Genomic DNA, 14,526 nt, shown 5'->3' on the forward strand with positions numbered 1-14,526 from the left:
TTCTAATAACAAAGCTGAGACCCTTCCTATAACATGAGATGTGATATCCAAATCCTTCCCATTCCAATCCTGAGACCCTTCCTATAGCATGAGATGTGATATCCAACTCTTTCCCATTCCAATCCTGAGACCCGTCCTATACCATGAGATATGATATCTCAATGCTTCTAATACCAAACCTGAGACTGTCCTATAACATGAGAGGTGATATCTCAATGCTTCTAAGAAACCTGCGACCCTTCCCATAACATGAGATGTGATATCCAACTCCTTCCCAATCCAATCCTGAGACCCTTCCGATAGCATGAGATATGATATCTCAATGCTTCTAATACCAAACCACAGACCCGTCCTATGAATTGAGATGTGATATCCAAATCCTTCCCCTTCCAAACCTGAGACCCTTCCTTTAGCATGAGATGTGATATCCAACTCTTTCCCATTCCAATCCTGAGACCCGTCCTATACCATGAGACATGATATCTCAATGCTTCTAATACCAAACCCGAGACTGTCCTTTAACATGAGATGTGATATCTCAATGCTTCTAATAACAAACCTGAGAGCCTTCCTATAACATGAGATGTGATATCCAATTCATTCCCAATCCAATCCTGAGACCCTTTCGATAGCATGAGATATGATATCTCAATGCTTCTAATACCAAACCACAGACCCGTCCCATAACTTGAGATGTGATATCCAAATCATTCCCCTTCCAAACCTGAGATCCTTCCTTTAGCATGAGATGTGAAATCCAACTCCTTCCCATTCCAATCCTGAGACCCTTCCTATAGCATGAGATGTGATATCCCAATGCTTCTACCAAACCTGAAACCCTTCCTATAGCATGAGATGTGATATCCAACTCCTTCCCATTCCAATCCTGAGCCCTTCCTATAGCATGAGATGTGATATCTCAATGCTATTAATACCAAACCTGAGATCCTTCCTATAACATGAGATGTGATATCCAACTCCTTCCCAATCCAATCCTGAGACCCTTCCGATAGCATGAGATGTGATATCTCAATGCTTCTAATATCAAACCTGAGACCCTCCCTATAGCATGAGATGTGATATCCAACTCCTTCCCATTCCAATCCTGAGACCCGTCCTATAATATGAGATGTTATATCTCAATGCTTCTAATACCAAACCTGAGACTGTCCTATAACATGAGATGTGATATCTCAATGCTTCTAATAACAAACCTGAGACCCTTCCTATAACATGAGATGTGATATCCAAATCCTTCCCTTTCCAATCTTGAGACCCTTCCTATAACATGAGATGTGATATCCAACTCCTTCCCAATCCAATCCTGAGACACTTCCGATAGCATGAGATATGATATCTCAATGCTTCTAATACCAAACCACAGACCCGTCCTATAACTTGAGATGTGATATCCAAATCCTTCCCCTTCCAAACCTGAGACCCTTCCTTTAGCATGAGATGTGATATCCAACTCCTTCCCAATCCAATCCTAGACCCTTCCGATAACATGAGATGTGATATCTCAATGCTTCTAATAACAAACCTGAGACCCTTCCTATAACATGAGATGTGACATCCAAATCCTTCCCATTCCAATCCTGAGACCCTTCCTATAGAATGAGATGTGATATCCAACTCCTTCACATTCCAATCCTGAGACCCGTCCTATACCATGAGATATGATATCTCAATGCTTCTAATACCAAACCTGAGACTGTCCTATAACATGAGATGTGATATCTCAATGCTTCTAATAACAAACCCGAGACCCTTCCTATAACATGAGATGTGATGTCCAAGTCCTTCCCATTCCAATCCTGAGACCCTTCCTATAACATGAGATGTGATATCTCAATGCTTCTAATACCAAACCACAGACCTGTCCCATAACTTGAGATGTGATATCCAAATCCTTCCCATTCCAATCCTGAGACCCTTCCTATAACATGAGATGTGATATCAAACTCCTTCCCATTCCAATCCTGAGACCCGTCCTATACCATGAGATATGATATCTCAATGCTTCTGATACCAAACCTGAGACTGTCCGATAACATGAGATGTGATATCTCAATGCTTCTAATAACAAACCTGAGAGCATTCCTATAACATGAGATGTGATATCCAATTCATTCCCAATCCAATCCTGAGACCCTTTCGATAGCATGAGATATGATATCTCAATGCTTCTAATACCAAACCACAGACCCGTCCCATAACTTGAGATGTGATATCCAAATCCTTCCCCTTCCAAACCTGAGACCCTTCCTTTAGCATTAGATGTGAAATCCAACTCCTTCCCTTTCCAATCCTGAGACCCTTCCTATAGCATGAGATGTGATATCCAACTCCTTCCCATTCCAATCCTGAGACCCTTCCTATAGCATGAGATGTGATATCTCAATGCTATTAATACCAAACCTGAGATCCTTCCTATAACATGAGATGTGATATCCAACTCCTTCCCAATCCAATCCTGAGACCCTTCCGATAGCATGAGATGTGATATCTCAATGCTTCTAATATCAAACCTGAGACCCTCCCTATAGCATGAGATGTGATATCCAACTGCTTCCCATTCCAATCCTGAGACCCGTCCTATACTATGAGATGTTATATCTCAATGCTTCTAATATCAAACCTGAGACCCTTCCTATAGCATGAGATGTGATATCCAACTCCTTCCCATTCCAATCCTGAGACCCTTCCTATAGCATGAGATGTGATATCTCAATGCTTCTAATATCAAACCTGAGACCCTCCCTATAGCATGAGATGTGATATCCAACTCCTTCCCAATCCAATCCTGAGACCCTTCCGATAGCATGAGATGTGATATCTCAATGCTTCTAATATCAAACCTGAGACCCTTCCTATAGCATGAGATGTGATATCCAACTCCTTCCCATTCCAATCCTGAGACCCTTCCTATAGCATGAGATGTGATATCTCAATGCTATTAATACCAAACCTGAGATCCTTCCTATAACATGAGATGTGATATCCAACTCCTTCCCAATCCAATCCTGAGACCCTTCCTATAACATGAGATGTGATATCCAACTCCTTCCCAATCCAATCCTGAGACACTTCCGATAGCATGAGATATGATATCTCAATGCTTCTAATACCAAACCACAGACCCGTCCTATAACTTGAGATCTGATATCCAAATCCTTCCCTTTCCAAACCTGAGACCCTTCCTTTAGCATGAGATGTGATATCCAACTCCTTCCCATTCCAATCCTGAGACCCTTCCTATAGCATGAGATGTGATATCCCAATGCTTCTACCAAACCTGAGACCCTTGCTATAGCATGAGATGTGACATCCAACTCTTCCCATTCCAAACCTGAGACCCTTCCTTTAGCATGAGATGTGATATCCAACTCTTTCCCATTCCAATCCTGAGACCCGTCCTATACCATGAGATATGATATCTCAATGCTTCTAATACCAAACCTGAGACTGTCCTATAACATGAGATGTGATATCTCAATGCTTCTAATAACAAACCTGAGAGCCTTCCCATAACATGAGATGTGATATCCAATTCATTCCCAATCCAATCCTGAGACCCTTTCGATAGCATGAGATATGATATCTCAATGCTTCTAATACCAAACCACAGACCCGTCCCATAACTTGAGATGTGATATCCAAATCCTTCCCCTTCCAAACCTGAGACCCTTCCTTTAGCATGAGATGTGAAATCCAACTCCTTCCCATTCCAATCCTGAGACCCTTCCTATAGCATGAGATGTGATATCCCAATGCTATTAATACCAAACCTGAGATCCTTCCTATAACATGAGATGTGATATCCAACTCCTTCCCAATCCAATCCTGAGACCCTTCCGATAGCATGAGATGTGATATCTCAATGCTTCTAATATCAAACCTGAGACCCTCCCTATAGCATGAGATGTGATATCCAACTCCTTCCCATTCCAATCCTGAGACCCGTCCTATACTATGAGATGTTATATCTCAATGCTTCTAATACCAAACCTGAGACTGTCCTATAACATGAGATGCGATATCTCAATACTTCTAATAACAAACCTGAGACCCTTCCTATAACATGAGATGTGATATCCAAATCCTTCCCTTTCCAATCTTGAGACCCTTCCTATAACATGAGATGTGATATCCAACTCCTTCCCAATCCAATCCTGAGACACTTCCGATAGCATGAGATATGATATCTCAATGCTTCTAATACCAAACCACAGACCCGTCCTATAACTTGAGATGTGATATCCAAATCCTTCCCCTTCCAAACCTGAGACCCTTCCTTTAGCATGAGATGTGATATTCAACTTTTTCCCATTCCAATCCTGAGACCCTTCCTATAGCATGAGATGTGATATCCCAATGCTTCTACCAAACCTGAGACCCTTGCTATAGCATGAGATGTGACATCCAACTCTTCCCATCCAATCCTGAGACCCTTCCTATAACATGAGATGTGTTATCCAACTCCTTCCCAATCCAATCCTAGACCCTTCCGATAACATGAGATTTGATATCTCAATGCTTCTAATAACAAACCTGAGACCCTTCCTATAACATGAGATGTGATATCCAAATCCTTCCCATTCCAATCCTGAGACCCTTCCTATAGCATGAGATGTGATATTCAACTCCTTCACATTCCAATCCTGAGACCCGTCCTATACCATGAGATATGATATCTCAATGCTTCTAATACCAAAGCTGAGACTGTCCTATAACATGAGATGTGATATCTCAATGCTTCTAATAACAAACCTGAGACCCTTCCTATAACATGAGATGTGATGTCCAAGTCCTTCCCATTCCAATCCTGAGACCCTTCCTATAACATGAGATGTGATATCAAACTCCTTCCCAACCCAATCCTGAGACCCGTCTTATACCATGAGATGTTATATCTCAATGCTTCTAATACCAAACCTGAGACTGTCCTATAACATGAGATGTGATATCTCAATGCTTCTAATAACAAACCTGAGACCCTTCCTATAACATGAGATGTGATGTCCAAGTCCTTCCCATTCCAATCCTGAGACCCTTCCTATAACATGAGATGTGATATCCAACTCCTTCCCAATCCAATCCTGAGACCCTTCCGATAGCATGAGATGTGATATCTTAATGCTTCTACCATACCTGAGACCTTCCTATGGCATGAGATGTGATATCAAACTCCTTCCCATTCCAATCCTGAGACCCTTCCTATAGCATGAGATGTGATATCCAACTCCTTCCCATTCCAATCCTGAGACCCGTCCTATACCATGAGATATGATATCACAATGCTTCTAATACCAAACCTAAGACTGTCCTATAACATGAGATGTGATATATCAATGCTTCTAATAACAAACCTGAGACCCTTCCTATAACATGAGATGTGATATCCAAATCCTTCCCATTCCAATCCTGAGACCCTTCCTATAGCATGAGATGTGATATCCAACTCTTTCCCATTCCAATCCTGAGACCCGTCCTATACCATGAGATATGATATCTCAATGCTTCTAATACCAAACCTGAGACTGTCCGATAACATGAGAGGTGATATCTCAATGCTTCTAAGAAACCTGCGACCCTTCCCATAACATGAGATGTGATATCCAACTCCTTCCCAATCCAATCCTGAGACCCTTCCGATAGCATGAGATATGATATCTCAATGCTTCTAATACCAAACCACAGACCCGTCCTATGAATTGAGATGTGATATCCGAATCCTTCCCCTTCCAAACCTGAGACCCTTCCTTTAGCATGAGATGTGATATCCAACTCTTTCCCATTCCAATCCTGAGACCCGTCCTATACCATGAGATATGATATCTCAATGCTTCTAATACCAAACCCGAGACTGTCCTATAACATGAGATGTGATATCTCAATGCTTCTAATAACAAACCTGAGAGCCTTCCTATAACATGAGATGTGATATCCAATTCATTCCCAATCCAATCCTGAGACCCTTTCGATAGCATGAGATATGATATCTCAATGCTTCTAATACCAAACCACAGACCCGTCCCATAACTTGAGATGTGATATCCAAATCATTCCCCTTCCAAACCTGAGATCCTTCCTTTAGCATGAGATGTGAAATCCAACTCCTTCCCATTCCAATCCTGAGACCCTTCATTTAGCATGAGATGTGATATCCCAATGCTTCTACCAAACCTGAGACCCTTCCTATAGCATGAGATGTGATATCCAACTCCTTCCCATTCCAATCCTGAGCCCTTCCTATAGCATGAGATGTGATATCTCAATGCTATTAATACCAAACCTGAGATCCTTCCTATAACATGAGATGTGATATCCAACTCCTTCCCAATCCAATCCTGAGACCCTTCCGATAGCATGAGATGTGATATCTCAATGCTTCTAATATCAAACCTGAGACCCTCCCTATAGCATGAGATGTGATATCCAACTCCTTCCCATTCCAATCCTGAGACCCGTCCTATACTATGAGATGTTATATCTCAATGCTTCTAATTCCAAACCTGAGACTGTCCTATAACATGAGATGTGATATCTCAATGCTTTTAATAACAAACCTGAGACCCTTCCTATAACATGAGATGTGATATCCAACTCCTTCCCAATCCAATCCTGAGACACTTCCGATAGCATGAGATATGATATCTCAATGCTTCTAATACCAAACCACAGACCCGTCCTATAACTTGAGATGTGATATCCAAATCCTTCCCCTTCCAAACCTGAGACCCTTCCTTTAGCATGAGATGTGATATCCAACTCCTTCCCAATCCAATCCTAGACCCTTCCGATAACATGAGATGTGATATCTCAATGCTTCTAATAACAAACCTGAGACCCTTCCTATAACATGAGATGTGACATCCAAATCCTTCCCATTCCAATCCTGAGACCCTTCCTATAGAATGAGATGTGATATCCAACTCCTTCACATTCCAATCCTGAGACCCGTCCTATACCATGAGATATGATATCTCAATGCTTCTAATACCAAACCTGAGACTGTCCTATAACATGAGATGTGATATCTCAATGCTTCTAATAACAAACCCGAGACCCTTCCTATAACATGAGATGTGATGTCCAAGTCCTTCCCATTCCAATCCTGAGACCCTTCCTATAACATGAGATGTGATATCTCAATGCTTCTAATACCAAACCACAGACCCGTCCCATAACTTGAGATGTGATATCCAAATCCTTCCCATTCCAATCCTGAGACCCTTCCTATACCATGAGATGTGATATCAAACTCCTTCCCATTCCAATCCTGAGACCCGTCCTATACCATGAGATATGATATCTCAATGCTTCTAATACCAAACCTGAGACTGTCCGATAACATGAGATGTGATATCTCAATGCTTCTAATAACAAACCTGAGAGCCTTCCTATAACATGAGATGTGATATCCAATTCATTCCCAATCCAATCCTGAGACCCTTTCGATAGCATGAGATATGATATCTCAATGCTTCTAATACCAAACCACAGACCCGTCCCATAACTTGAGATGTGATATCCAAATCCTTCCCCTTCCAAACCTGAGACCCTTCCTTTAGCATTAGATGTGAAATCCAACTCCTTCCCTTTCCAATCCTGAGACCCTTCCTATAGCATGAGATGTGATATCCAACTCCTTCCCATTCCAATCCTGCGACCCTTCCTATAGCATGAGATGTGATATCTCAATGCTATTAATACCAAACCTGAGATCCTTCCTATAACATGAGATGTGATATCCAACTCCTTCCCAATCCAATCCTGAGACCCTTCCGATAGCATGAGATGTGATATCTCAATGCTTCTAATATCAAACCTGAGACCCTCCCTATAGCATGAGATGTGATATCCAACTCCTTCCCATTCCAATCCTGAGACCCGTCCTATACTATGAGATGTTATATCTCAATGCTTCTAATATCAAACCTGAGACCCTTCCTATAGCATGAGATGTGATATCCAACTCCTTCCCATTCCAATCCTGAGACCCTTCCTATAGCATGAGATGTGATATCTCAATGCTTCTAATATCAAACCTGAGACCCTTCCTATAGCATGAGATGTGATATCCAACTCCTTCCCATTCCAATCCTGAGACCCTTCCTATAGCATGAGATGTGATATCTCAATGCTATTAATACCAAACCTGAGATCCTTCCTATAACATGAGATGTGATATCCAACTCCTTCCCAATCCAATCCTGAGACCTTTCCTATAACATGAGATGTGATATCCAACTCCTTCCCAATCCAATCCTGAGACACTTCCGATAGCATGAGATATGATATCTCAATGCTTCTAATACCAAACCACAGACCCGTCCTATAACTTGAGATGTGATATCCAAATCCTTCCCCTTCCAAACCTGAGACCCTTCCTTTAGCATGAGATATGATATCCAACTTTTTCCCATTCCAATCCTGAGACCCTTCCTATAGCATGAGATGTGATATCCCAATGCTTCTACCAAACCTGAGACCCTTGCTATAGCATGAGATGTGACATCCAACTCTTCCCATCCAATCCTGAGACCCTTCCTATAACATGAGATGTGATATCCAACTCCTTCCCAATCCAATCCTAGACCCTTCCGATAACATGAGATGTGATATCTCAATGCTTCTAATAACAAACCTGAGACCCTTCCTATAACATGAGATGTGATATCCAAATCCTTCCCATTCCAATCCTGAGACCCTTCCTATAGCATGAGATGTGATATCCAACTCCTTCACATTCCAATCCTGAGACCCGTCCTATACCATGAGATATGATATCTCAATGCTTCTAATACCAAACCTGAGACTGTCCTATAACATGAGATGTGATATCTCAATGCTTCTAATAACAAACCTGAGACCCTTCCTATAGCATGAGATGTGATATACAACTCCTTCCCATTCCAATCCTGAGACCCTTCCTATAGCATGAGATGTGATATCTCAATGCTTCTAATATCAAACCTGAGACCCTCCCTATAGCATGAGATGTGATATCCAACTCCTTCCCAATCCAATCCTGAGACCCTTCCGATAGCATGAGATGTGATATCTCAATGCTTCTAATATCAAACCTGAGACCCTTCCTATAGCATGAGATGTGATATCTCAATGCTATTAATACCAAACCTGAGATCCTTCCTATAACATGAGATGTGATATCCAACTCTTTCCCAATCCAATCCTGAGACCCTTCCTATAACATGCGATGTGATATCCAACTCCTTCCCAATCCAATCCTGAGACACTTCCGATAGCATGAGATATGATATCTCAATGCTTCTAATACCAAACCACAGACCCGTCCTATAACATGAGATGTGATGTCCAAGTCCTTCCCATTCCAATCCTGAGACCCTTCCTATAACATGAGATGTGATATCCAACTCCTTCCCAATCCAATCCTGAGACCCTTCCGATAGCATGAGATGTGATATCTTAATGCTTCTACCATACCTGAGACCTTCCTATGGCATGAGATGTGATATCAAACTCCTTCCCATTCCAATCCTGAGACCCTTCCTATAGCATGAGATGTAATATCCAACTCCTTCCCATTCCAATCCTGAGACCCGTCCTATACCATGAGATGTGATATCACAATGCTTCTAATACCAAACCTGAGACTGTCCTATAACATGAGATGTGATATATCAATGCTTCTAATAACAAACCTGAGACCCTTCCTATAACATGAGATGTGATATCCAAATCCTTCCCATTCCAATCCTGAGACCCTTCCTATAGCATGAGATGTGATATCCAACTCTTTCCCATTCCAATCCTGAGACCCGTCCTATACCATGAGATATGATATCTCAATGCTTCTAATACCAAACCTGAGACTGTCCTATAACATGAGAGGTGATATCTCAATGCTTCTAAGAAACCTGCGACCCTTCCCATAACATGAGATGTGATATCCAACTCCTTCCCAATCCAATCCTGAGACCCTTCCGATAGCATGAGATATGATATCTCAATGCTTCTAATACCAAACCACAGACCCGTCCTATGAATTGAGATGTGATATCCAAATCCTTCCCCTTCCAAACCTGAGACCCTTCCTTTAGCATGAGATGTGATATCCAACTCTTTCCCATTCCAATCCTGAGACCCGTCCTATACCATGAGACATGATATCTCAATGCTTCTAATACCAAACCCGAGACTGTCCTTTAACATGAGATGTGATATCTCAATGCTTCTAATAACAAACCTGAGAGCCTTCCTATAACATGAGATGTGATATCCAATTCATTCCCAATCCAATCCTGAGACCCTTTCGATAGCATGAGATATGATATCTCAATGCTTCTAATACCAAACCACAGACCCGTCCCATAACTTGAGATGTGATATCCAAATCATTCCCCTTCCAAACCTGAGATCCTTCCTTTAGCATGAGATGTGAAATCCAACTCCTTCCCATTCCAATCCTGAGACCCTTCCTATAGCATGAGATGTGATATCCCAATGCTTCTACCAAACCTGAAACCCTTCCTATAGCATGAGATGTGATATCCAACTCCTTCCCATTCCAATCCTGAGCCCTTCCTATAGCATGAGATGTGATATCTCAATGCTATTAATACCAAACCTGAGATCCTTCCTATAACATGAGATGTGATATCCAACTCCTTCCCAATCCAATCCTGAGACCCTTCCGATAGCATGAGATGTGATATCTCAATGCTTCTAATATCAAACCTGAGACCCTCCCTATAGCATGAGATGTGATATCCAACTCCTTCCCATTCCAATCCTGAGACCCGTCCTATAATATGAGATGTTATATCTCAATGCTTCTAATACCAAACCTGAGACTGTCCTATAACATGAGATGTGATATCTCAATGCTTCTAATAACAAACCTGAGACCCTTCCTATAACATGAGATGTGATATCCAAATCCTTCCCTTTCCAATCTTGAGACCCTTCCTATAACATGAGATGTGATATCCAACTCCTTCCCAATCCAATCCTGAGACACTTCCGATAGCATGAGATATGATATCTCAATGCTTCTAATACCAAACCACAGACCCGTCCTATAACTTGAGATGTGATATCCAAATCCTTCCCCTTCCAAACCTGAGACCCTTCCTTTAGCATGAGATGTGATATCCAACTCCTTCCCAATCCAATCCTAGACCCTTCCGATAACATGAGATGTGATATCTCAATGCTTCTAATAACAAACCTGAGACCCTTCCTATAACATGAGATGTGACATCCAAATCCTTCCCATTCCAATCCTGAGACCCTTCCTATAGAATGAGATGTGATATCCAACTCCTTCACATTCCAATCCTGAGACCCGTCCTATACCATGAGATATGATATCTCAATGCTTCTAATACCAAACCTGAGACTGTCCTATAACATGAGATGTGATATCTCAATGCTTCTAATAACAAACCCGAGACCCTTCCTATAACATGAGATGTGATGTCCAAGTCCTTCCCATTCCAATCCTGAGACCCTTCCTATAACATGAGATGTGATATCTCAATGCTTCTAATACCAAACCACAGACCTGTCCCATAACTTGAGATGTGATATCCAAATCCTTCCCATTCCAATCCTGAGACCCTTCCTATAACATGAGATGTGATATCAAACTCCTTCCCATTCCAATCCTGAGACCCGTCCTATACCATGAGATATGATATCTCAATGCTTCTGATACCAAACCTGAGACTGTCCGATAACATGAGATGTGATATCTCAATGCTTCTAATAACAAACCTGAGAGCATTCCTATAACATGAGATGTGATATCCAATTCATTCCCAATCCAATCCTGAGACCCTTTCGATAGCATGAGATATGATATCTCAATGCTTCTAATACCAAACCACAGACCCGTCCCATAACTTGAGATGTGATATCCAAATCCTTCCCCTTCCAAACCTGAGACCCTTCCTTTAGCATTAGATGTGAAATCCAACTCCTTCCCTTTCCAATCCTGAGACCCTTCCTATAGCATGAGATGTGATATCCAACTCCTTCCCATTCCAATCCTGAGACCCTTCCTATAGCATGAGATGTGATATCTCAATGCTATTAATACCAAACCTGAGATCCTTCCTATAACATGAGATGTGATATCCAACTCCTTCCCAATCCAATCCTGAGACCCTTCCGATAGCATGAGATGTGATATCTCAATGCTTCTAATATCAAACCTGAGACCCTCCCTATAGCATGAGATGTGATATCCAACTGCTTCCCATTCCAATCCTGAGACCCGTCCTATACTATGAGATGTTATATCTCAATGCTTCTAATATCAAACCTGAGACCCTTCCTATAGCATGAGATGTGATATCCAACTCCTTCCCATTCCAATCCTGAGACCCTTCCTATAGCATGAGATGTGATATCTCAATGCTTCTAATATCAAACCTGAGACCCTCCCTATAGCATGAGATGTGATATCCAACTCCTTCCCAATCCAATCCTGAGACCCTTCCGATAGCATGAGATGTGATATCTCAATGCTTCTAATATCAAACCTGAGACCCTTCCTATAGCATGAGATGTGATATCCAACTCCTTCCCATTCCAATCCTGAGACCCTTCCTATAGCATGAGATGTGATATCTCAATGCTATTAATACCAAACCTGAGATCCTTCCTATAACATGAGATGTGATATCCAACTCCTTCCCAATCCAATCCTGAGACCCTTCCTATAACATGAGATGTGATATCCAACTCCTTCCCAATCCAATCCTGAGACACTTCCGATAGCATGAGATATGATATCTCAATGCTTCTAATACCAAACCACAGACCCGTCCTATAACTTGAGATCTGATATCCAAATCCTTCCCTTTCCAAACCTGAGACCCTTCCTTTAGCATGAGATGTGATATCCAACTCCTTCCCATTCCAATCCTGAGACCCTTCCTATAGCATGAGATGTGATATCCCAATGCTTCTACCAAACCTGAGACCCTTGCTATAGCATGAGATGTGACATCCAACTCTTCCCATTCCAAACCTGAGACCCTTCCTTTAGCATGAGATGTGATATCCAACTCTTTCCCATTCCAATCCTGAGACCCGTCCTATACCATGAGATATGATATCTCAATGCTTCTAATACCAAACCTGAGACTGTCCTATAACATGAGATGTGATATCTCAATGCTTCTAATAACAAACCTGAGAGCCTTCCCATAACATGAGATGTGATATCCAATTCATTCCCAATCCAATCCTGAGACCCTTTCGATAGCATGAGATATGATATCTCAATGCTTCTAATACCAAACCACAGACCCGTCCCATAACTTGAGATGTGATATCCAAATCCTTCCCCTTCCAAACCTGAGACCCTTCCTTTAGCATGAGATGTGAAATCCAACTCCTTCCCATTCCAATCCTGAGACCCTTCCTATAGCATGAGATGTGATATCCCAATGCTATTAATACCAAACCTGAGATCCTTCCTATAACATGAGATGTGATATCCAACTCCTTCCCAATCCAATCCTGAGACCCTTCCGATAGCATGAGATGTGATATCTCAATGCTTCTAATATCAAACCTGAGACCCTCCCTATAGCATGAGATGTGATATCCAACTCCTTCCCATTCCAATCCTGAGACCCGTCCTATACTATGAGATGTTATATCTCAATGCTTCTAATACCAAACCTGAGACTGTCCTATAACATGAGATGTGATATCTCAATACTTCTAATAACAAACCTGAGACCCTTCCTATAACATGAGATGTGATATCCAAATCCTTCCCTTTCCAATCTTGAGACCCTTCCTATAACATGAGATGTGATATCCAACTCCTTCCCAATCCAATCCTGAGACACTTCCGATAGCATGAGATATGATATCTCAATGCTTCTAATACCAAACCACAGACCCGTCCTATAACTTGAGATGTGATATCCAAATCCTTCCCCTTCCAAACCTGAGACCCTTCCTTTAGCATGAGATGTGATATCTAACTCCTTCCCATTCCAATCCTGAGACCCTTCCTATAGCATGAGATGTGATATCCCAATGCTTCTACCAAACCTGAGACCCTTGCTATAGCATGAGATGTGACATCCAACTCTTCCCATCCAATCCTGAGACCCTTCCTATAACATGAGATGTGATATCCAACTCCTTCCCAATCCAATCCTAGACCCTTCCGATAACATGAGATGTGATATCTCAATGCTTCTAATAACAAACCTGAGACCCTTCCTATAACATGAGATGTGACATCCAAATCCTTCCCATTCCAATCCTGAGACCCTTCCTATAGAATGAGATGTGATATCCAACTCCTTCACATTCCAATCCTGAGACCCGTCCTATACCATGAGATATGATATCTCAATTCTTCTAATACCAAACCTGAGACTGTCCTATAACATGAGATGTGATATCTCAATGCTTCTTATAACAAACCCGAGACCCTTCCTATAACATGAGATGTGATGTCCAAGTCCTTCCCATTCCAATCGTGAGACCCTTCCTATAACA

Source organism: Ambystoma mexicanum, chromosome 5q, assembly GCF_040938575.1.
Source record: "Ambystoma mexicanum isolate Mex_15411 chromosome 5q, UKY_AmexF1_1, whole genome shotgun sequence".
NCBI lineage: Eukaryota > Metazoa > Chordata > Amphibia > Caudata > Ambystomatidae > Ambystoma > Ambystoma mexicanum.